Here is a 24,564-nt window from a genome sequence, read left to right as displayed (position 1 = left end):
TGTCTACATACATACATACACACAGAGCGAGAGAAAGTACTTTACTACCAAAACACAGAATAAAAACCATTTTGACGATTGCAGTCAACTAAAGTAGACATTGAGTCCACCTCTGACCAGATTAGTAAATCAGTGTTGCTCAGTCCCTGCATTTGGATGTCTCTGGATGCCACATGAGATCACTCATTCTTGGCCAGGGTCCTTCTTCCCCTGGCTATCAGAGAAGTCTTTGTGCTTTCTCTAGTGCCCCCTTATCCTAATGCTGTCCAAATTGATCTTTTCTTGCTTCTCACTCCTCTCTATAAGCTGGGCTCTGGTCCCCAGCTTGTAACCCCAGATTAAGTAAGACTAATCCTCAGGCTTAACCCCCACCAACTTTCCAAGGGACCAATCTCCTTTTAGTACCTAGATTTTACAGGTCTCTCTTTTCCAATTCATCCCTATCCCAATTGTCCTCTGATTCCCACCCAAAACTTCTCCAAGGGATTCCATTCCTCTACTTTTCAAGATGAGACTTGATGTATCTCCTACAGCTGCATAGCTTTGGTCCATAAGCTTCTACCAATTAGCTCTAGTAATTATAATGCAAATATAGTCATTTAACATAGATACACAGAATGCAGTTTCCTGATCACATTACAAAAATATCATAAACAAGCACATAAAATGAAGAGTATTTTTTTCCTACAAATTTACTTATGTCTTAGACCAAGGAAGGACTTGGATGATGGTCACATCAGGCATCAGGACAGAGCCAGAAGATAAAAAATATTTTGGACCAGAAGTGACTTTTAAATCATACTCTATAGGTGACTGCCTACTTGGCCAAAACATATGGTCAATCATGCTTTCAACAATACTCCAGCTCAGTACATGTGACTTAGTTTCTCTGAACCCCAGACTCCCATCTCAAAAAATGGAGATTATCAAAAATTTGGATGTGGAAGAAACTTTAGAGGTCATCTTGCCCAACCCCTCATTTTTCAAATAAGGAAACTGAGGCTCAGAGAATTGAAATGACTTGCCCAAGTTCACACAGATAGTCAATGGCAAAGGATCTGCTTCTTTTTACTTTAAATCCAACTCTCTTTCAACCATACCATGATGATTCTATGAATTTCTGTGACAGAGCTGACATGAAGTGAATGACTGGTTTATAGAGGGTTTGCAGGTTCTTAAAGAGGGGTGTCATGAGGTTCAACCAAGTGGTACCACCCCCCCATCTCTGGCTTCAATTAAATGCATATGTGTGCACGTAAAATGCAGCTCCTCAAAAAGTTTTCATCTAAAAATACTACCCCCAAATGTCTCTTCTTATTTAGAAGTTTGCCAACTCCTACACTCCACAGTTGGTTTTCCTTTTTTTGTTTAGAGACTAGGTCTCCCTATCTCACCCAGGTTAGAAGTATAGCAGCCCCTCAGATTCAGTCCCACTATTGATCAGCACAAAAGTTCTGACTTGCTCTGTTTCTAGCCTGGGCCTGTAGTCCCCTCCCTATTCCTGGGAACTCACCACATGGGTGCCAGACTTAGTGAAGACACCCAATCAGCTTTCACCCTACTGGAGCTCAGAACTCCTGACCTCAAACAATCTACAAGTCTCAGCCTCACCCTACTGCAGGGATTAGAGATGTGTGCTACCATGGCCAGCTACCTCTCTTAGCTTTAGCTAAGGATGAAGTTTTGTTTTTGTTTTTTTTCTAAATAAATTTAGCATAAGGATGAAGTTTCTTTAAATACTTTTTTACAAAAAAAAATATAGAAAACAAAACATATGCCACCACCCCCTCCCCACCAAAAAAGAAACATTGATGAATTTACAGAGTACAGGCTTCTAATGCAAACTTTACCTAGATCTAGCCATGGATTGCCTTGTCTGACATAGTTTACAGAAAATCCAGTCATTCAGTTCCTTTTTTCAAACTATCTCTGAGATTCAGTAGAGGGGAAAGTTGCCATTTTAAGTCCTTGGATATTTCCCCATCTCACATACCTTCTCTTTTGACCTACTCCCTTTCTGGAGAAGAAGTTGGGAGCAAGAGATCTGGTCACATTGCTGGCCAGAAAGAGAAGAATGGATGAGTTGTCTCTCATTAGCTGTCTCTGAGCAGAGCCTGAACAACAGCTTTTTGAGTGAATTCTTTTAAGGAATGGGTTGATTAGATGGCTACTTGAGTGCTTTCTAACTCTTTCATTCTGCATGTGATTCTTTGTGAAGATTACAAGTTGGTATTTTATCAATTCAAAAAGTCACCATCCCATGTAAACAAGATAGTATCGTATTCAACATGGTTTTTTTCCTGACTCCTGAAGATAATAATAAGTTAACATTTATATAATGCACACTATCTGTTAGGCTTTGTGCTGAGCACTTTACATATATTATTTCATTTGATTCTCATAACAACTGTGGAAGGCAGGAATTATTATCTCCATTTTACGTATGAGGAAACTGAGGCAAACAGAAATTAAGTGACTTGACCAGGATCACACATCTAATTTTTCTGAGGCTATATTTGAACTCAGGTCTTCTTAAGTCCACACCCAGCACTCTAATCACTGTACCTCACTAACCTAGCTACCTCATTCTACATAGTTCATTGTATGGCGCTTACTCTACTTTTAAGGATATTAAAACTAGGCACTTCCTTCAGTAGACAAGAGTTTGTTCATGAATCCAACCATTCCTCTGTCACCCTGCCAGGACCAGGGATGGAGGAATCATAGGTTAGATGTGGAAGGAAACTTCAATGTCATTTAGTACCCCATCTTCATTTTACAGATGAGAAAACTGAGGCCCAGAAAGGTTAAGTAACCTCCCTGAGGTCACGTAAGTGACAGTAAGTGGCAAGATTTGAACCTGTCTGCTGACTCCATTTCCAGCATTCCTTTTCCTATACCTCATTGTTTTCCCATAGACACCTCCCATCCCAGCAAGTGCCAGTTTGGGCAGCCAGAGGCGAGGGGGTCATGCAGTATTGATGAAGGGGAGGCTGCAATTAGCCAGCACTTTGGGCAGGAAGGATCAGAAGCCAGGGCTCCTTGCCCAGGAATGGGGTGGCCCCTCCCTGGGAAGGGTGTCCAACCTGCTCATTCAGCATTTGGAAGAGAGAGAACTATTCTTTCACTAGATCCAAGTCCTTTTCTCCCTGTCTTCCTCACTTTCAAGCCTTCTGACCATGTCCTATTGGGGTTGAGGATGAGGGATGGGGAGAGAGGACCATTCCCACTTTTGCAGAGCCAAATTAAATCTTGATATAATGAAAAACTTTCTAACAATTAGAAATATCTATAAGGGGAATGCTCCGTCTCAAGAGGTAGAAGGTTCCCCTCCCTGGAGGTCTTCAAACCAAACCTAGATGTCCACCCGGGGCAGCTAAGTAGTACCGTGAGTAGAGTGTTGGATTTGGAGTCAGAAAGATCTGAGTTTGCATCTTGCCTTAGACATTTTCTAGCTGTATGACTCTACAGAAGTCACTCAAACCTCTTTCAGCCTCAGTTTTCTCCTCTGCAAAATGAGGGTGGTAACAACACTTACTCCCAGGATTGTTGTAGAGACCAGATGAGATAATGTACATAAAGCAAACTTTAAGGCACCATGAAAGTGTTAACTATCAGCTACTCACCTATTGGGTATATTGCACCGAAACTCTGGTTCAGAGATGAATTACAATGGACAACAATGAGGTCATTTCCAACTCTGAAATTCTGTGCTAACAGTCTCTCTTAAGTCTTCAGTCCTTTGCTGCCTGCTGCCTGGGAGACTGGTTAAACCAAGCCACACCTAGTGAGCTCCAAGCCCACTCCCTGTGAAGGGGAAGCAACCCCAGGGTAGAGAGAGTGTTTCTGGTTTTAAAGAGACAAAGGCTCACTCATTTTTTTTCTTCACTGGAAAAACAGCATTCAGTAGAGATGAGAGGAGTATAACACAAAAGCTACAGTCTCTAAGCCAAGGCCAAGGTATGGCATTGCCCATACTGTTGCTCCCTAGAATGTCCCCTCTTGCACCCTTAATCTCTGCCTGTTAATACCTTACCCATTTGAAGCAGTCAACTGGGAAAAATCTTGGTCTCAAACACCTTTGATAAGATTCTGATATCCAAGACATATAAGCAACTATGAATGACCTAAAGTCATTCCCCAAATGATAAGAAGTGAAAAAATATGAACAAAAAGAAAATTGCAAACTATTAACAACTACATGAAAGAATGTTCCAAATCACAAATAATAACAGCAATGCTGATCAAAAGAAAACATAGTTCACCTCATATCCAGCAAATTGACAAAAATAAAATATAAGTATAGTTGATATTGGAGGGGTTGTCAAAAGATAGGCACAAGAATGCATTGTTAGTGGAGATGTGAATTGGTTCAACCATTCTGGAAAACAATGTGTAATTATGCAAAGTGACTAAGATGCCTTTGACCCAGAGATCACATTGGTAGATCCTGAAGAAAGTCAATGATAAAAAGAAAGCTTCCATAGTCATCAAAATATTTATCACAGTGTTCTTTTTGGTGGTAATAAAGAACTAGAAACAAAGTGAATGTTCATCAATTGGGGTATGGATCAAACAAGTTATGGTATATAGATGTAATGGAATATTATTGTACTGTGAAAATGTAGGAATACTAATGAATACAGAGAAGCATGGGAAGACATATGAAGCGATGTAAAGCAAACAGAACAAGGAAAACATACAATGAAATATACAAGGGCATACAAGGAAAAATACTATTACAAGAATGCAAAGTAAAGCAACAATGAAACAATCAAATCTGAATGCTGTGAAATCATAGTGACCAAGCTTGGCTCCAAAGAAGAGATATGAGAAGGCATATCTTCCCCTACTTCTTCCCAAAGGTAAGGGACTATGGCTAGTAAACACTGCATACATCATCAGACTTTTTTGGTACAGGGGTTAGTTTTGCTGAACTATTTTTCCCCTCTTTTTCAGTCTTTTTTTATAAAAGACAGCCAGGGTCAAAGGAAGATATATTGGAAAATGTAGATAATATAAAAACAAAATATGTCATTTTTTAAATGTTCAAGAAAAAAAATGCCACTCATGCTTCAAGGCCCAGCTCAAATGCTGTCCTCTCCAAGAGGCCTCTCCCAAAAACCCATTCCATCAAGAAGTCATCTCTCCCTCTTTTGAATGTACAAAGCACTGAGTACCACTCTCGTGGCATATAACATACCACTTTACATTGTAGATACTCATGTATATGTCTTACCTCTCCAATGAGACTATAAACTCTTTGAGGGCAGGGATCTTGTTTTATACCTCTTTGTTTCTCCCCAAACACCTACAACAGTACCTTAAACCTAATAGGTGCTTAATAATGATTTGCTTGATGAAGGAATGGATGGATGGATGGATGGATGATGAATGAATGGATGGATAGATGGATAGATGAAAGGAGGTTTAGGGAGGAAGGGGTAGTACCTATTTCTGGTATTTGGGAGACCCTATAATAAGTTACCAAATACACAAAGCTAGCTCATGCCTGAAGAATATTACTATAATAACAGAAGGTATTCAGGAGACTTGAATGCTAATAGCATAGCCTCACAAATTACTCTAAGGGATTTTTTCCCAAGGTGTATATATGGATGTATGGATATATATATATATATATATATATACACACATACATACATACATGTATATATATGTATATATATGTATATATGTATATATGTATGTATATATATACATGTATATATATACACACACACACATATATATATCACTATATATGTGTGTGTGTGTGTGTGTGTGTGTGTGTGTGTGTGTGTGTGTATAATACATATATGCATATATATCACTATAGCCACACAACCCTATTATAACATCTATCATAAGGGAATCCCAACCACGTTTTCCCTATATTGTGTTTAGGATTCTCCCAAACCAATCAACAGGGTACATGGGGGCCCCCATAAAATACAATTTCCAGAAGAACAATCACCCCAACCTACCTGCCCACAAAAACATCCTCACCAAGCATCTGGGTGGATCTCTCTCCTTTCACGAGTCCACATCTTTTTCTTTTTTGTATCTCCAACAGTATATAACAGTGCCTTGACCATAGCAGGCACTCAAGAAACACTGGTTGAATTTTGTTGAATTTTTCCCCAATTCCCCCAAGAGCTGCTTGAGTTAACATTCCATCTGTGGGTCCTATAAAAACAGATACTCCCCTCCCACCCCTCTGCCTCTCCACCTCATCTCTTCCTACCAAGCTTCTCTCCCCACCAGCTGCTTTCCCCTCTTGGTGCCCTCCACTCCCAGGAGCCCTGTGGGAAACTGAGTTATTTCCGGGGCGTTGTAAACTTTCTTTAACTCACGAGAAACTGAGTGATGCATGAAACCAGCAGGGCAATTACAGAGGCTTTTAAACTGTTGGGCTTTTTGTGTTCATTTCCCCTGAGGGCCCTTAGAGGAAGGGATTGTGTTAGCCGGATGATGGAGAGCAGGAGAAAGTGCACATCTTAGTTAGAACAGAATGTGTTTCCAGCTAACACATCAGCAGCTTACTTAGGACCTTGAGATAAGGGAGTAAGAAATAGAGGCCAGCCCCAGGGATTAGTAATGGCATCTAGAGCTTTTCCCATATCCAGCATCAGCTTGGAGCCAGCCCAGGTGGGAATGTGTCCTTGAGTCTCATCTGGAAACTAAAAGGTGAGTGGACAGGTGGATGGTATTAAGTAGCCAAAGAGAAAAGAATCTGCTCTCCCCCGCAACCGAGAGGCTTGAGTACTCCAGATATCTGAAATAATGTACGGTTGAAGACCCCAGGTAGTTGATGAGGAAGCCAGATTGGGTTAATCAAAGGCTGATAGCCTCCCTGAAGCTCTGTGGCATTTCAAGCAACAAGGCAGGGAGATATCTTCCAGGCATGCCACATTCCTCTAGTGCTAGTGATCCAGAAGTCAGGAGGGAAGTTGTCAAGGGCAACCTGCCCCCTTCTTGGCCCCTAACATTCTTTCCTGTTGAGCGCCCCTCATCCCCCCCAACTCTACTTCTGAACAATCAATTTTAGGTAAAGGACAAAAGAACTTCTTACTATAAAAGTCCTGGGGTTAGGGAGTTTCATCATGTAGGAAGCTGCAGGCTGTATCCAATCTCTTCTCTTGAAGCAGAGAATTATAGAATCTTAAACTTTACAGTGGATAGAGTGCTGGACCTGAGTCAGGAAGACTCATCTTCCTGAGTTCAAACCCAGACTCAGACACTTACTAGCTGTGTGACCCTGGGCAAGTCACTTAACCCTGTTTGCCTCAATTCTTCATCTGTAAAATGAGCTGGAGAAGGAAATGGCAAACCATCCCAGTATCTTTGCCAAGAAAGCCTCAAATGTGGTCACAAAAAGTCAGACATGACTGAAAATGACTAAACAAGAACAACAAACTTAGAAATCTGTTCCAAATCCTTCCTTCGGCAGGATGAGGATGCCAAGGTTCAGAGCAGTGACTTGACCAAGGACACACTGTTAGAAGAGATGGAGACTAGAACCAGGTCACCTCATGCACTTGCATTTGTCAAAAGACTACTGTATTGGGCTAAGGCAGTGACAGGCTATCAGTTTCCCTATCCCCATGCAGGTCTTAAGGTGCGCAGTAAGGGAACGGAGTAGGAATTTCCTGCCTTCTTTCCTTGCCTAAGCTTAGCTGGTCACTTTAAGGCAGAGATCCCTGCACACCTCCTTTTGGCTGGTGTATGAGGGCTAGCCCATGTCAGGGGGAGGCATCATCTCCATCTGGGAAAGTGGCCAGCCCTTAGATCCTTTAGGCACTTGGGCTGGCCAAATGTTTGGCTCAATTGGATGCTTGAACTAGAGAAAATAGAAATAGAGCATAGGAGCCGTGATTTGCATCAGCATCCAGGAATGATAACTTGGGTTCCTGCTTGCCATTTATGCCCCTTTCCAAACCCAGAAAGGGGCAGTCAAACCCCAGAAAAGCCGGCAGGAGACATAGGGCTCTAGGGTGGTTTAAATGCCTGATCCCTTCTGAGATAGCCATGAGTCACTCCAGAAGGATCCAGTAGCAACCGCAGGCCTGCTCTAGGAGTCCCAAAGCCAACCAGATTAGCCCCAGTGTCTTAGAGGTCAAAGATTTTCCAAACTACTACTTTTTTTCCAGGACTTTTCTTAGGCTTACTTCAGTCTGCACCAGTTAAGTTTGATTCAACTTAACACTCATTTATCAAGCAGCTACTCTTTGCAAGGAGCTAGGAATATGAAGATGAAAAACAGGGTCCCTTGCCTCAAGGATCTAACAATCTAATAGAGGGGCCATGATATAACGACAAATAAATACACAAGGTAGAACATACTAGCAGCGAAGAGATTAGGACAAAATGTACTAGGAAAATTTGAGGAATTAGTTCCAGCTGGGGGAATCAGGGAAGGGTTCAAGAAGAAGGCAGCCTCTGATTCAAAGCTGGAACAAAGAGAGGCGTTTCAGCAGGTGGAGGTTTGAAAGAAATGTATTACAAGGACAAAAGGGGTGCAGCTAGGTGGCACAGTGGATAAAGCTCCAGCCTTGGAGTCAGGAAATCCAGCCTCAGAAACTTGACACTTACTAGCTGTGTGACGTTGGGCAAGTCACGTAACCCCAATTGCCTCACCCCCAAAAAAATAATTAAATAATTTTAAAATGGGAAAAGGACTCACATATACAAAAACATTTATCACAAGGACAAGAGAGGGCTTGTGCAAATGTATGAAGGCAAGAGACAGCAAGACTAAAAGAAGGAACAGACTGGAGTCCAGTTGGCTGGAATCCAAAGTGTGTGAGGGCTAATAATGTGAAATGAGGCTAGAATGTTGATTTGAAGCCAGGTTGTGGCTTCCTTTAAATATTAGACTTAGGACTTTGTATACACTTTAAGGAATAAGTGAAGATTTTTGAGCAGGTCAAAGCTAAATGCTGGGTACTTCAAATACAAAGATTGAAAACACCATGGTCTCTGCTCTCGAGAAACTTACAATCTATGAAAAGAATATTAATCCTGGCCAGGCCTTTATCACCTATAATCAATCAATAAACATTTATTAAGTACCTACTATGTGCCAGGCACTGTGCTAAGGACTGAGGATACAAAAAAGAGGCAAAAGCCAGTCCCTGCCCTCCAGGAGCATACAATCTAATGGGGGAGACAATATGGAAACAAATATATGCTAAGCAAACTATATGCAGGATAAACAGGAAATAATTAACAGAGGGAAGGCACTAGAATTAAGAGAGGGTGGTGAAGACTTCCAGTAAAAGATAAGATTTTTGTTGGGACTTAAAAGAAGCCAAGAAGGTCAACACGCAAAGCAGAGGGAAAAAGAGGATTCCAGGCATGAGGGACAGCCAGAGAAAACGTGTAGAGCCTAGAGATGGAGTGTCTTATTGGTAGAATATCAGGAAGCCAGTGTCACTGGAGCAAAGAGTACATGGCAAGGAATAAGACATAAGAAGACTGGAAAGGTAGGATGGAGCTGGGTATAAAGGGCTTAGAATGCCAAACAGAGCATCTTAGAGGCAAGAGGGAAGCACTGGAGTTTATTGGGATGGGGTTGGGGGAGAGTGGGTGATGCTGACGTGATTGGACCTGTACTTTAGGGAAATCACTTTCATGGGTGAATGGAGGATAGACTGGAGCAGGGAGAGACTTGAGGCAGGCAGAGTGACCGGCAGGCTATGGCAACAGTCCAGGGAAGAGGTGATGAGAGCCTGCCCTACTGATGTGTAGTGTCAGAGAAGAGAAGAGAGGCATATTAAAGACACATCGACAAGATGAACAGTCAGATCTTTAGAGCTTGACAGCTGGGTGAAGAACAGACTACACAGTGGGGAAAATAGAGACAGAGAGATGAGAAATTAGGGGGTCATCTAGTTGAAAGAAAAGAGAGGAGGATCATGACAGCATAGATTTGGAGCTAGAAAGGACCTGGGGGGAGAGGGGGAGAACAAGTATTTATTAAGTGTCAAGTGCCTACAATGTTCCAGAAACTATGTTAAGTGCTTTCCAAATAACTCATTTGATCCTCACAAGAACCTGGGGAAGTCAGTGCCATTATTATCACCTTTTCACAGTTGAGGAAACTGAGGAAGACAGTGGCTAAGTGACTTACCCAAGGTCACACAACTAGTGTCTAAGGTTAAATTTGAAATCAGGTCTTTCTGACTCCAGGCCTAGCTCCTATTTACTGAACCACTAGCTCCATTTTATAGATGAAGAAACTGAGGCCTAGAGGGGTTAAGTGACTTGCCCAAGATTCAGGAGATATATTTCTGAGGTGGAATCAAGATAACTCGACAACTTCTTGAATGTGCTGAACCAGTGACAGGGAAGGGTCAAGTAGGATTTTAAGGTGATTGGGAACATAACAGCAGCACCTTCAACCACAAAAGGTTGGAGGGATAGGCTTAGGGGGAGAAAGTGATGGGCTTGTTTTTAGACACATTGAATTAAAGGGGCCAAAGGGGCAACCAGGCCCAAACACAGAAGTTTTGGCCATCCCAGACTTAGATAAGCAGAAAATCAAGGGGTCACTGGGCTCACCAAGTTTCCACCTCAGTGTCTCTTCAGCCTTAGGTCAGATGTGGAGGCAGCAGAGCTACCCCCAGACCAGATCACATCTGTCACTCTAACATTAGACAGCAGCAGCACCAGGGTTCCATGGAGTCCGTGAGCCACCTGCCAGATTTGACTAAGTAGTATTGATGGCACGGCTAATTATAGCCCCATAAATGTGCTTTATGGCCATGGAGGGGCTGTCCGGCCCATACTCACAAGTCCCTAAATCATCCTAACTGTTTTCTTGAGGCATAAACACATCCGTCCATTCATCAGTTTCTCTCTCTCTCTCTCTCTCTCTCTCTCTCTCTCTCTCTCTCTCTCTCTCTCTCTCTCTCTCTCTCTCTCTTTCTCTCCTTCCCTCCCTCTCTTCTTCTTCCTTCCATGGAAGTCATGACCTTTTCCCTTCTCCCTTCTCCTTTCTCTGAAACCTAGAGCTGGAAGAGATCTTAGAAATCATCTAATCTAGCCTCCCAACCATTGCAGAAATCTCATCAGCATTCCTGACAAGTGATCATTAAGTCTCTGCTTAAATGTTTCTAGTAATGGGGAATGAGGTCCTGATAAACTGGTTTCATTTGGGGATAGTTCTAAATTTGTTATAAAGTATTTCCTTATATGGAGTCAAAAGTCTACCTCCCTGTAATGTCCACCCCTTTGTCCTAGTCATGTCCTCTGCAAGAGTGGTAGGGAATATCAGGAGATAACAGCACAAGTGACAACCCTTTAAACATTTGAAAATAGTGTGATAGTATAATTGAAAGTGGACTGGCTTTGGAGTCCAAAGACCTGGGTTTAAATCCCAGACTTGCCACTGACTAGCTGTGTGATCTTTAGCAACTTACCTAACATCTCAGGGCCTCTGTCTTCTCAGTTGTTAAATTAGGTGGTTGGGATCTTTATGGGCTCTTCCATCTTTAAATCTACGACCCTATTATCTAGGTCCTCCCCATTCCTGTTTTTCCTTTCAGCACTCAGGGTATTGAGATCAAAGGATATACCCAGATGGCTGGAGACATGATCAGATGAACTATGAGGCTCAGTGTGCCAAGAGGTAAACAGGAAGAAGAGAAGCACTAAATCAATCCATCAATCAATCAGTCAATAAACATTTATTAAGCACTTGGAAATATAAAGACAAAAGTGAATCAGTCTCGTTCTCAAAGGAGGCAGATAAGTGGTACAGTGTAAATAGAGTACTAAATTTGGAGTCAGAAAGACTAGAGTTCAAATCTGTCCTCAGACACTCACTAGCTGTGTGACCCTGGATAAATTACTTAACTGCCTCCGCCTCAGTTTCCTCATCTGTAAAATTAGTATAATAATAGCACCTATCTCCTGGGGTTGTTGTGAGAATCAAATGAGATAATAATTGTAAAGCAGTTTACAAACCTTAAAGTACTCCATAAATGTTATAATTATTTATTATCATTATTATTCATTCTAAGGGGGGGACAACATGTATGTATGTGTGTAACACTTTCACCCCAGGTGGATTTGGTTGGTTGCCTTCCTGAAGGACAACCTTCTCAGGTTATACCAGTATATTGCATAATTGCAGAGAGATGTGATTGTTTATTGGCTGAGAGAACTCAGATTTTGGTGGTGATGGTGGTGGTGGTGGTGGGTGGTAGTGTTCAGTCATTTTAGCCATGTCTAACTCTTCATGACCTCATTTGGGGTTTTCTTGGCAAAGGTAATGGAGTAGTTTGCCATTTCCTTCTCCAGCTCATTTTATAGATTAGAAAACTGAGGCAAATAGGGTTAAGTGACTTGCCAAGGGTCACACAACTAGTAAGTGTCTGAGGCCAGATTTGAGTTCATGAAGATGAGTCTTCTCGACTCCAGGTTCAGCACTCTATCCACTGCTAGCAGCTCAAGATTTTGGTGGGATGTACCTAAAAGAGATGTGTCTCCTATTTGGAGAGCGGCTTTGGACAGACTTCAGAGGAAAGAGAAGCAGGGTTCAAGAGAGGAGGCAAGAGGCAAGATGTATCTTTAAATGGCAGGCAGAAAAATTCCCAACATCCTTGGGAAGAATGGGCTCAAACTTAAAATGGCTGCTATAAGCATCCACCCCACTAAATTCATTTTGAAGTGTGGCACAACTACAACATCAGTTGTCCCCTTGCAGGACATTGTCTTAGCTATCAGGTTAACAGCCTGCAGGGCTGGAAATTGCAGGTCACTCCTTAGGGCTGTCCTGGTGCCTAGGATGGGACTACCAACTCTACCATGGCCTCTCATCACTGGACCTATGGTGGCTCCTCCGACCTTTCAAAGCTCACTGTTATTCAGTTTCCAAAACACCTTCACCTGGAGTATTCTCACCTCCAGAGCAGGGCAGGTGGGGAGGGTCTGAGGTGTGTCTCCCCACCTAGAGGCTTACAACAAGTCCTCCCTCATTCTCAGAGAGAATGACTGACCTGTTAGGGCCTTTTATATGCACACTCAGTTCTGGCTCAACAGCCAATGAAAAAACTATTCACCACAGATTAAGCAGATAGGAAACAGTCACAGAATACCTACAGCAATGTGCTGAATTGGGCAGGGTCCCTCCATTCTACATTACCATGTACTTACAAATGCAAACTCACCCTCTTATCCCAAGGACTGGCTCTCAGGACTGGTTCCCACCCTGTACCTACATTGGTTGGTTTCTGCTACATAAGTATAAACACAAAATACACAAAAATAAGCAGTAGTGGTGGTGGTGGTAGTAGTAGTAGTAGTAGTAGTAGTAGTAGTAGTAGTAGTAGTAGTAGTAGTAGTAGTAGTAGTAGTAATAACAGCTAACATTGATATAGCACCTACTTACTATGGGCCAAGCACTGTACAAATATTATCTTATTTGATCCTCAGTGACAACCTTGGGAGATAGTGCTATAATCTTCATTTTACAGATGAGGAAACTGAGGCAAACAGAGGTTAAGTGATTTGCCAGGGTCACATCACTAGTATGTGTCTGAGGCCAGATTCAAAGAAGTTTGGGGAGAGAGGGCACTAGCAGCTGGAGGGATTAGGAAAGGCTTCATTTAGATGGTGGCACTTGAGTTGGGCTTTCAAGGGCAAAGAGGAAGAGGGAGTGCATTTCAAGCACGCAGTGATAGAAAGCCAACAAAGGTGCTGAGTTTTTCTCCTAGCTGTGTTATGGAATCATTGGTGTGTGACCCTAGCTGGACCACAGTGCCTCTCTATTAGTCTTGCTGCCAACCAAGTGGTGCTAAAACAACTGATGTGACCCAGCTCCTTATACAGATACCCCAGGTCATGTGGCCTGGGATCAAAAGAACCACACGAAGCTCTGCAAATCTAAAGTGCTGCACAAAAGCTCAGTAATAAACCACTTCTTAGCATGGCTACAATGTGGAAATATACAGAGGCGTGCCATTCACAAATTTCTGCCAGATGGGGTTTTATCTCCAAGAAATGCATGTATATGAGACAATGGAGAAGAGATGTCTCAGGAAACTTCCAGGACCAGCTTATGACAGAGACTTGAAGACAGGTTCTTGACCCAGCAGAGTTCATGTAAACTTTCTCAGAGCTTGGCCTTCTGATTCCTCCTCTCCAGAATCATTGGGATCAGGCATCAGGAAGCTAATTATCTGGGTTGCATTTCTAACTCGGGAATCAAACAATCCATTTGCCTCTTCAGGGATTTAATTTTCCTTCTATGAAATGAGAAGAATAATGGAATCTACTGGCTGCTATTACAGGTACCTTGCTAAAATAAAGCTACCGAGGGACCCCTATACAATGCTGCTTTGGGGGAACAGAAGCATCATCCCCCTTGCAGGCTCCAATACCTCCTGTATGATAGCATCTCATGATGGATCTCCTCAGATCCTCGAGAGCTGATTTGAGGTTTGGTTAGTTAGTTGGTAGGTTGTTTGGTTTTTTGCTTTTCTTTGTATACTCAGTGCTTAGAACAGTTCCTGGCACATAGTAGGCACTTCATAAATACTTGTTGACTGACTTACTGTAGGCTATTTTATATTAGGCTATGCATAAAATTGTCATTTTTCCAGAAACAGGATTAGATCTGTGGTTAAAACCAAATGTTTAGTAAAATGCAATGTGGATGGGTCCGTTATGCCTTAAGTTTGTAATTCATGCCCAATTCCGAAGGCTGATGCTATGGAGAGCAACCATGCCTTCCCCACAACATGTCCCTAGTGTCACTGTCAGAGACAAATGATGCTAAACTGCACGGATCATGGATCTCACCTAGTGGGGTATGCTCTACATCTGTAAATGCTTACTCCATGCAATAACCAGCTGAGTTATTACAGATTTATACTGTACAAGGGAGTAGCAATTTTTAAAAATGACTCAAAATGTTCAACAGTTCCTAAAGATGATACAAAGCTATCTCAGACCTCTGACTTACCCCAAATATAGGCAGGTTCATGTTTAGAAACCTCAATGCACATATCTCAGAGACTTCCACAAACATCCCAGCTTTCCTTTCCAAGAACTCAATTCAGAAAAATCCTGGGAGTTTTGGTGCCGGCTTCTCCCTTTTTCAGTGTTTCTGAGAAATATAGGCTGTGCCCAAGATAGCTCCCAATATGCCTGTCTTTAGAGAGTATTTGGGAGAAAAAGCCAAGAGACCTTTTCCTTTATTCTTCCTCTCATTGATGGTCTAGAATGACAAATAGGAGTGTTCAGAAAGACCTTAGGAAACCAGGACAATTGGGTATAATGAACTGCTCCTAAGAGGCTGAGGGTGGTGGCAGGGCTGAGTTTAACATCACCTTCTCTTTCTTTGTATACATACATCTAAATATGTATATATATTTAAATATAAATACTGTACAATATATACAAAATATGTGTACATACATACCTGGATACAGATAAGTATTCAAATATTAAAGTATGTACACATACATGCTTGAATATAGTTGTTGTTTGTCATTCATTTTTGAAGAGATTTAAGTGAGGCAGAGTTGCACAAAGCCATCAGGCTCATTCTCTCTTCCAGAGCCATTTGAAGTCCAGTGGCAAGACAAAAAGATGATGCCAACAGCCCCAGAATGCAGCGGATGACCCTAGTGTCTTCGATTCCTGACCACGCTCTAAGTGTTCCACAGCACCTGCTTCAGCCACCTTCATGGCCATTGGAACAAATTGTTCTCATCCACCCATTCCAACAGAAGAAGTCTTCACAGGCTAACTCACCAATGGGTTTGAGGCTTATTGGTTACCTTCAACCTGGGTTAGCCTTTTTGCCAAGATGATTTACCAGGATGTGGCTCCTGTGCATGCTACAGTAGGGCAGCTAAGTGGTGCGGTGGATAGAGGACTGGGCCTGAAGTCAGGAAGACTCATCTTCATGAGTTCAAATCTGGCCTCACATACTCACTAGCTGTGTGAACCTGGGCAAGTCACTTATCCCTGATTGCCTCAGTTTCCTCGTCTGTAAAATGAGATGGAGAAAGAAATGGTGAACCACTCCAGTATCTTCGCCAAGAAATGGGGTCACAGAGAATTGGACACTACTGAAAAACAACTGCACAATAGCAACACCAACTGTGCTAAGTACTAGGGATACTAACACAAACATGAGAACATTCCCTGCCCAACAGGGGGAGACTAGAGTAAGACATTACATTTTAGAAACTTACTGGAATGGGGAATGGCCACCAAAGGGAGTAGATTAACACACACGTTTGAGTACTAATAGTAGCACTGATTTGATATGGTTTCAGTTCTGGAAACAGCAAGCAGAGACTGGAGGGCATTCATGAAGCAGCAAGGCAGCAGAAGAGAATAGGGTCTGGAGTAAAGCCTGCTTACATGTACTGGGCCATGTGAGGCGCTAGTCAATAGAACAGTGAGTCTGATTCAGAGTAGTCTGAAAGGGTTAAGTCTGTCAGAACATAGTGTCTTGTCCCTGGGCACGACTAATCTTGTTAATACAGCCAAGAATCAGAAAATAAGCAGGAAAAGGGTCTGAATGGCCAAACAAAATGCCCCCAAAGTTCACGCACTAAAGCTCATGTACTTCTCTCATACTTCAGACCCTCACTCAGAGTCTATTCACTCTTAATTAAAAACAACTCTAACTTATTTGTATACCTAGTTTCCAATCCTACTGCTAATCAAAAGTAGTAAATTAGATTGTCTGTCTCCTGTTCCTGTCACTACTTACTGCTATCCATATTCTCTTCCCTTCCTCCCTCCACTTTCCTTCCCCTTTCTATCAAAAGCAGGCAAAAGAACTCAAAAGCACAGTGTGAGGGCGAGCAGGCTTACCTATCGGCCTCACAAGACCTGGAGAATAAAGCTGTATCACAGCAAAGAACAATAGCTGATATTCGTAATGGTTCATAATGACCCAGACTCAGCTTAAATCTGTTCATTATCCTCTCTGAAGGTAGGGAGTTGTATAAAAACACTTTAGAAATTTTCTATTATTTCAAATGAGGTAATATATGCAAAAGCATTTTGCGAACCTTAAAGCACAATGTAAATTTCAACCATTATTATTCCAACTAAAAGTGGTAAAATTTTAAAAAGCTCCCAAGCTTGTAGCTCCAGGTTCTACCATAATTCCTTTCATAGAGTAAACATTAAACAAATGTTTTTGGCTTAGAGCACATTACACTAAATGGAATTTTAGTGCTAAGAGAACTAAGTCAGAAAATTCAGCTATCCAGGACAACCCATTCCTTGTATATGGTCTATTGAAATATGTTTCCTTTTCCTCTTTCTGTCTGCCTTTCCTCACCATCCCCTAACCACACACACACACAGACGTGTATATACACACACAGAGAGACAAACAACATGCATGTCAAGGGAACATTTCCTTCCTCTAGAAGGACTTGCTAGGAGCACACTATAAACTGTGTATCTTGAAACTGATGTATTCCATTTGGAGAGTAGGTGGGCAGTATTAGAATGATTCACAAAACTGATCAGCCTCTTTGACCCATTGGTTCCAGTGCTAGGACTTTATTCTAAAAATATCATCAAAAGGAAAGAAGGACCTATCTGTACAAAAATAATCATAGCTTCTCTACTTATAATAGAAAAAAAATTGAAACTATATATTCAATGACTGGAGAATGGCTGAATAGATAATAGTATGGTAACATAATGGAATATTATAGGACTATAAAGAAACAATATGAATAATAGAAAAAGATATGGAAAGACCTTTGTGAAGTGATGCAAAACAAGATGAACACAACTGAAGTAATATACACAGTCACCACGACTATGGTTTGGGAGGAGGGGGGATATTTTTTTAAGAAAACAAAGCCGAAGGAAGCAGAGTTTCAAATCAACTCAGAGGGGACACTTCAAAAATGCACCTTTTGATCGTTTGTTTGGTTCTAATTATAATAGTTACTGACATTCATGCAGCACTTTAACATTTATAAAGAGCTTCACACATATTTTCTAAATTGAACCTAGCAACAACCCTGTGCTATATATAGACAGGATTATCCCCACTTTACAAATGAGGAAACTGAGGCTCAGCAGGTTGAGAGGCTGGCTCATGATCATAAGAGTCAGGTAGGATTCAAACCCGGGTGTTGTGGAATACCAACCCCCTTCACTCTGCTTACACTGTTAAAATGATAGGTATTATACTTAAAGAGATAGGCATGATTTTGTTATTTATTATAATAGCTAGTACTTATAGCCCATTTAAATTCTCATAGCACTTAATATATGTGATCTCATTTGATCTTCATAACACCCATGGGAGGTAGGTGCTATTATTATCCCTAGTTTGCAAATGAGGAAACTGAGTCGGTGTGGTTAAGTGGCTTGCCTAGGGTCACACTATCTGAGATAGGATTAGAACTCAGGTCTTCCTGATCTGAGGCCTAGCACTCCATCCACTGCAATACACTGCTGCTCTATTTGTGTGTTTATTCAATTGTTTGTTTCATTAAGTTTATAACTTTTTTATTTTAAAAATTCATCCATTCCATGGATCAAGGAACTTTCCAGCAGGCAATCATTTCTCCAGGATCTCCAGTGCCTCTCCCTAGCTCCTGATTTTATCTTGGATCTTATCTTTTCCACTTTAAGAGGGGGAGGAGGGCACCCTTTCTCACCCTGCCCCCCATCATTAACACAGTTCCATTAAATCCCAACCCTATGACTGTCCCTGAAGAAGAGAACTCTCCCCATCATCACCACCAACCCACATAAACACACACACACACACACACACACACACACACACACACACAGCCATACCCAGGTTCCTTTTGTCACCAAAAACTTGAGGGGGGAGAGGGGAGACTCTGTTCTTGGTGGATATGGAATCAGCTGGCCCAAAATTAAGAATAAAAAAGACCCAAGGACTGAGGCAGGGAAAGCTGGGCTGTGCTTTACATAATTGATTCATTTGCCTGTAAATAGAGATCAGAGAACTCTCATGTTAAAGAGAATCAGCCAGAGCTAATCATTAGAGGGAATCCCCCCAGGACCTGGGGCGGGGACGGGTGCAGAATTGCTCTTGCTGGCTGGCACTGTAACTGATTGCACCAGCTGAGAGCATGCTTCAAGGACAGTGGTAGTGTTCCTGGTCACACTCCCCTGCCTGACCTTCTCAGGTCCCTGACAGCCTTATCGATACCCCCTCTGCCCCTGCTCCAGTGCATATATCCTGGCCTATAAAATGAGTCCTGCTTCCCTAAGGCCCCTGAGCCCACCAAATGTCCTATGCAAGTGCAGGAGGAAGAGAAAAAATGGGACAACCTTGAGGGCCCCTTCAGCCCAAGAAAGAAAGAAGAAATCCTTTCATGTATGAATGAAAAGAGATTGCCCCCATATCTCTCATGCAAATGTTTGTGATCTTTGTTAAAGGAACAATGTTTTTTTTTGTTCTTGCCTATTTATCTTAAATGCAGATGTTTTCCCCACCCACCAGTGTCCCAACAGTATATTTGAGACCCTCCCTCCTCCCCCAGACCCATTTTAGATAATCTTCTTTGCCATCATAATCATCTAAAAGCATGCCTGCATCTTGTTGTATTAAAGTAACTGCAACTTGACTTAGTAAACATGGTCTGTGTAAGTGATCCTTGCATCATAAAAAGAACATGGTAATGGGCATTAGGAGCCCTGAGTTCTAGATCTGTCACTGCCCTTCCCCATTTAAACTTGGATGAAAAAAGATTACCCTTTCTTTCATCAGCTGAGGAGGCACTATTAGGGTCAGCTGGCCTCTGGTATCTACAGATACTCAAAAGGTATTTATTGTTGGCCAGACACTTGTCCTCTCTACACTTCTGAGGACATTGGACTACATAATCTCTAAGACCTCTCTGCTTCAGAGAGTAACTGAGACAGAACAACATGGGCTTTCCCCAAAGTGCCCAAATTTGGAGGTCGCTGGCAACATTTGCACAAGTTCAATTTCCTAAACTTTTAAGTGAGGATACTAACAGTACCTACCTCCCAAGATATGAGGATCAAATGAGATAGTATTTGTAAAGTGCTTCACACTTGCACATATATGCTAAATATATATATGTATATGTGTATACATGTGTATCTATATATTTATATATACCATATGCTTGGCATATAGTAGGTGCTATAGAAATGCTAGTTATTATAATTATTATTATAAGTTCAACATTATTATAAGTGTATGGGGTGTTCAAAGAGGACTAACACTTCTGGTGTGAGGGCTTGCCAAGCCCTTTTCAGAGCTGCTCATCCATCCGCCTACCTGGCTCCATGTTTGGGATCAGCTCTCACCTGTGGCAGAGTAGCCACACCCCAGTAAACTGTCTTGGCAGATGGACTAAACCAGGTTGAGGAGAACTGACAGTCCCCAAACCCATTGGTGAATTAGGAGAGTGTCTACCCCCAAGCATGTGATGACTTTCCCTGGTGGAATGGGCAAATGAGAACAATTTGTTCTAACATCCATGAAGGCAGCTGAAGCAGGTGCTATGGAGCACTTAGAGGTTGGTCAGACATCGAAAATGCCAAGGTCATCCACTACATCTCGGGCCATCAACAGTCATATTGACTTTTGTCTTGCCACTGAACTTCAGTGACTCTGGAAGAGAGACTGAAACTGATGCCTTTGTGCAACTCTCACTTAAATCCAATTCATGCATGGGTCAAGACATCACCCCATGATGTCATTGGTCCTCTTCAAAAATGAAGGACAAACAAGTCCATTATAAGGCAGAAACAACTGAGCTTAGCATCTAATTAAAGAGAATAATTGGTTAAAATGAAGAGCTACCAGGTGGCACATTTCCCACCCTGTCCCCAACCAACTGTGCCCCAGGTTAGTTCCTCCCCCCTTAGACTTGGTCCAGGTGTCCCACCACAAAAGTTTGTCCTGAAGTCCAAAGTCTCTCTGAGGTTTATCCCTTCTCCACAACTGAATTTGTCTTCAAAAGCTGTTTTTGACAAAGTAGATGCCCATCAATTGAGGAATGGCTAAACAAGCTATGATACACAAATGCAATGATATATTACTGTGCTATGAGAACTAATGAATATGACAAACACAGAGAAGCATAGGATGACTTGTATAAATTGATGCAAAGAGAAATAGATCCAGAAAAACAATACATACAAGGATTGTAATAATGTAAATGGGAAGAAAAAATCAAACACCTGAACACTGTATGACCAAGGTTGGTACCGGAAATGAAAAAATATACCTCACTTCTTCCTTTGCAGGAATGGTTGACTATGGGTACTAAATATTGCATGTACTATCAGACTTGGTTGATGTGTTAGCTTTGCATCTTTTCCCTCTCCTGTGTGTAGAGGAGAGGTGGAAAAAGGAATGAGTTTGGAAATAGCATTGTAAAATCAAAAAAATCAGGAATTTTTAAGTTGCTTTGTGGATGCCTCTATACTTTTTGCCCAAGCATTGTAAATGCTAATTATACCTCTACTCCCTTCCATAGCCTATATCCAACCAGTTAGTCATTCATGAAGTTCTATCAAATCCCTCCTTCAAAATGTTTCCCAATGCATCCTTCCTCTCCATTTCCACTATCAACACAGGTGGTTATGTCATATCTGGATTATTCCAAAGCTTCCTAATTTGTCTCCCTGTCTCCAGTCTGACTAGCTACCCGCTTCCATTCAACTATCTTGTACTACAGCCAGATTAATCTTCTTTAAATACTACTTATTATTTTATACTAATAACAACAGTGGCTCATATTTATATAATGATAGTGGCTCATACTTATATAATGCTTTCCTCATAACAACCCTGTGAGGGATATAGTGCAAGCATTATGATTCCTACTTTAATTGTTTTTTTTTAGTGAGGCAATTGGGGTTAGGTGGCTTTCCCTGAGTCACAAAAATAGTAAGTATTATGAGTCTGAGGCCGAATTTGAACTCAGGTCCTCCTGACTCCAAGGCCATTGCTTTATCCACTACCTCACCTAGCTGCCCCTTAATTCCTACTTTAAAGAAGCAAAATCTGTGGTTCAGAGAATTAATTAATAAATAAGCATTTATGAAGTGCCTACTACATACTAACACCATGCTTGGTGCTGGGAATACAAAAACAAATAAACAACAACAACAAAATACCTGCCCTCAGATAGCTTAAATCCCATAAAGTAAAGTGATTTGCTGAGGGCACACATCTAGCTAGCTGGTAGGATTCTTCACCTCTCATTCAGTCTTAAAACTGGGCCATCTAGCCATCTGACTTGCTGCCACCTTTCCTTTTCCCACTAGGAACTGTACCATCTAAAATGGACTTCCAGAAGTGATATCCCAAGTCTCTAGGGCAATTAGTTAATCCACTCCATTTTGGAACTCTTATTCATACCTCCCTACCTCAGCCCCACTTTTCCCCTCCTACCACTGCTTCTGAAAAGCGTATGTCAATTGGCTGCCCTATGACTGGTGGACCTATGATCTACTAAGATTTCTCAGACCAAAACTCTCTTCCGTGATCTCTACTTCTTTATACAGTTAGTCTTCCTCATTAGAATGTTAGGTCCATGAAGCTATCTCACGCTTGTTTTTCTAATGCACAGTGTCTGACACATAGTAAATGGTTAATGAGTGTCTTTTCATTCATTCATTCATTCATCAGAGTCAGGGCTAGAAACAAAGTTTTCTGATTCCCAACCCAGCACTTATTCTATGACACCACCAATGGTTCCCATATGGCTTTGAGAACATCACTGTCCTATTCTAGAGCATAATGGTTCCATATTATAGAATAACAATAATAACTGGCATTTATATAATACATTAAGGTTTCTTAAAACTCCTTACCTACATTCTCTCATTTGACTCATACAACAACCTTAAAAAGTGGTGGGTTCGTTTTTTGTTGGGTTTTTTTTTTGGGGGGGTAGTCTACTTATGATTTCATTGGTATAAGGAATGCCCAGTAAGATTCTACATTCTAAAACCAGTGCAAACGTGCAACTATTCTGTGACTTACAGCCTTAGACAGATACTCGGAGCATAGGGAGGTTATTATAAAAATTGTTACTCCTATTTTATAAGGAAGGATAAGGTCAGCTATATCAATCTCAGAGAAGAAAGCCCATGGTCATACAGCTAGCAAATGTGACGAGGCAGGATTTGAACCAAGGTCTCTCCTGACTCCAGGTCCACCTTGAAATGTTTCTACTACACCATGAAATGTTTTTTCATTACCTCAATCTAGAAAGATCTCTTTATTCTCTGAATTCCTATAATTCACTGTATTCTATTGATTGTCTTTATAATGCAGTCTTGATTACACACTGTATTATTTTCTCTAATTGTTTCATATATTAATATCTCCTTTCCCCAATTAGATCATAATCTCCTCAGGGCTAAGTGCTATGTCTGCTGTTTAGTTTTGGGGTTTTTTTCCCTTCTATTCATGGTGCCTTGTTCAATGCAGTATGTAAGGAAGATATTAAATAAATACTTGTAGACTTGTTAATCCAGGCTTCTGCCCCATCCCATTAATGCAAGAAACCTCAGAATATCCTAGGGAAACCAGAATGGTAGTCACCTCTGAGGTGAGCTCATCAGACCCGTTTGATCAAAACTTATTTTGTTTCTACTCTCCAGGATCAGATGCTTCACCTTCAAAAATAGATTCCATGGAATTCCCTTTCATCTTCCCTCAAACTTCTATTTGACCTACCAGCCACATTTTGGGGCCATTCCCTAGAATAGGCCATTCTTGTTAAAATTAATAACAACAACAAAACAACAACAATAACAATACCATCCAGTATTTACATAGCACTTTAAGGTTTTTCGAAGCACTTTGCATGCTTTCTCACGTGATCCTCACAACAACTCTGTGAGGTAGATGCTGTTAGTATCCTCATTTTGTAGACAAGGAAACTGAGGTCATTTAGAGGTTGAGTGACTTGTCCAGGGTCACGGATCTAGTAAATGTCTGAGGTAGAATTTGAACTCAGGTCTTCCTGTCCTGAGATTGAACCTCTTCTCCCCTTAGAAACCAGGCTCCCCAGACCAAGACTTATGCTAAAGAGGGAGGAAAACAACCCAAGCAGATGCCAGTCTAGGAGACCAACCTCTGCCAGGTCTCATGCACTCCTGAGAGACCTGTTAATTGATGTCTATTCATAGCAACAATTACAAGGACATTAAGGTGGTATTTATAGCTGCCTTCACCTCAGGCTCCCAGCAAAGTGGCAGGGGGTGTGTCTTGGCAGTATCATTCCATTTTTTTCTGGTGACAGATCAAAAAAACCTTGTGATGGCCTTAGGACTATGTATGCATTATTTTATACCTCTCATCCCTCCCTGAGCCAGACTTTTTGAGCAATCTGGTATTCTTCCATTCCCCAAGCAGTTGCCTGAAGGATGCTGTACTTCATGTGGTTGGCACCAGGCTCTTCAGGCCAGATCTCTGACCTCAAGCCATCCTCCTGTCTCAGCCTTGCACTGCAGTGATGGACCCCAGTGCTTGGCTCTCTAGGCATGAGACTAAACAAGCCTTATGTTACTTTGCACCTCTCCTTA

General features: G+C 41.6%; 1 long non-coding RNA gene across 1 annotated transcript in view; it reads right to left on the bottom strand.

Moving 5' to 3' along the window:
* The window catches only part of LOC144456298 (uncharacterized), a 96,443-nt gene that overhangs the window by 40,380 nt on the left and 31,499 nt on the right, over positions 1-24,564 (bottom strand). The gene's annotated exons all lie outside the window — the stretch shown is intronic.

This window comes from Phascolarctos cinereus, unplaced genomic scaffold (assembly GCF_003287225.1).
Source record: "Phascolarctos cinereus isolate Bilbo 61053 unplaced genomic scaffold, phaCin_HiC Scaffold_3;HRSCAF=262, whole genome shotgun sequence".
Classification (NCBI taxonomy): Eukaryota; Metazoa; Chordata; class Mammalia; order Diprotodontia; family Phascolarctidae; genus Phascolarctos; species Phascolarctos cinereus.
Note: the sequence above shows the minus strand (reverse complement) of the source record. Positions and strands in the feature narration are given on the sequence as shown.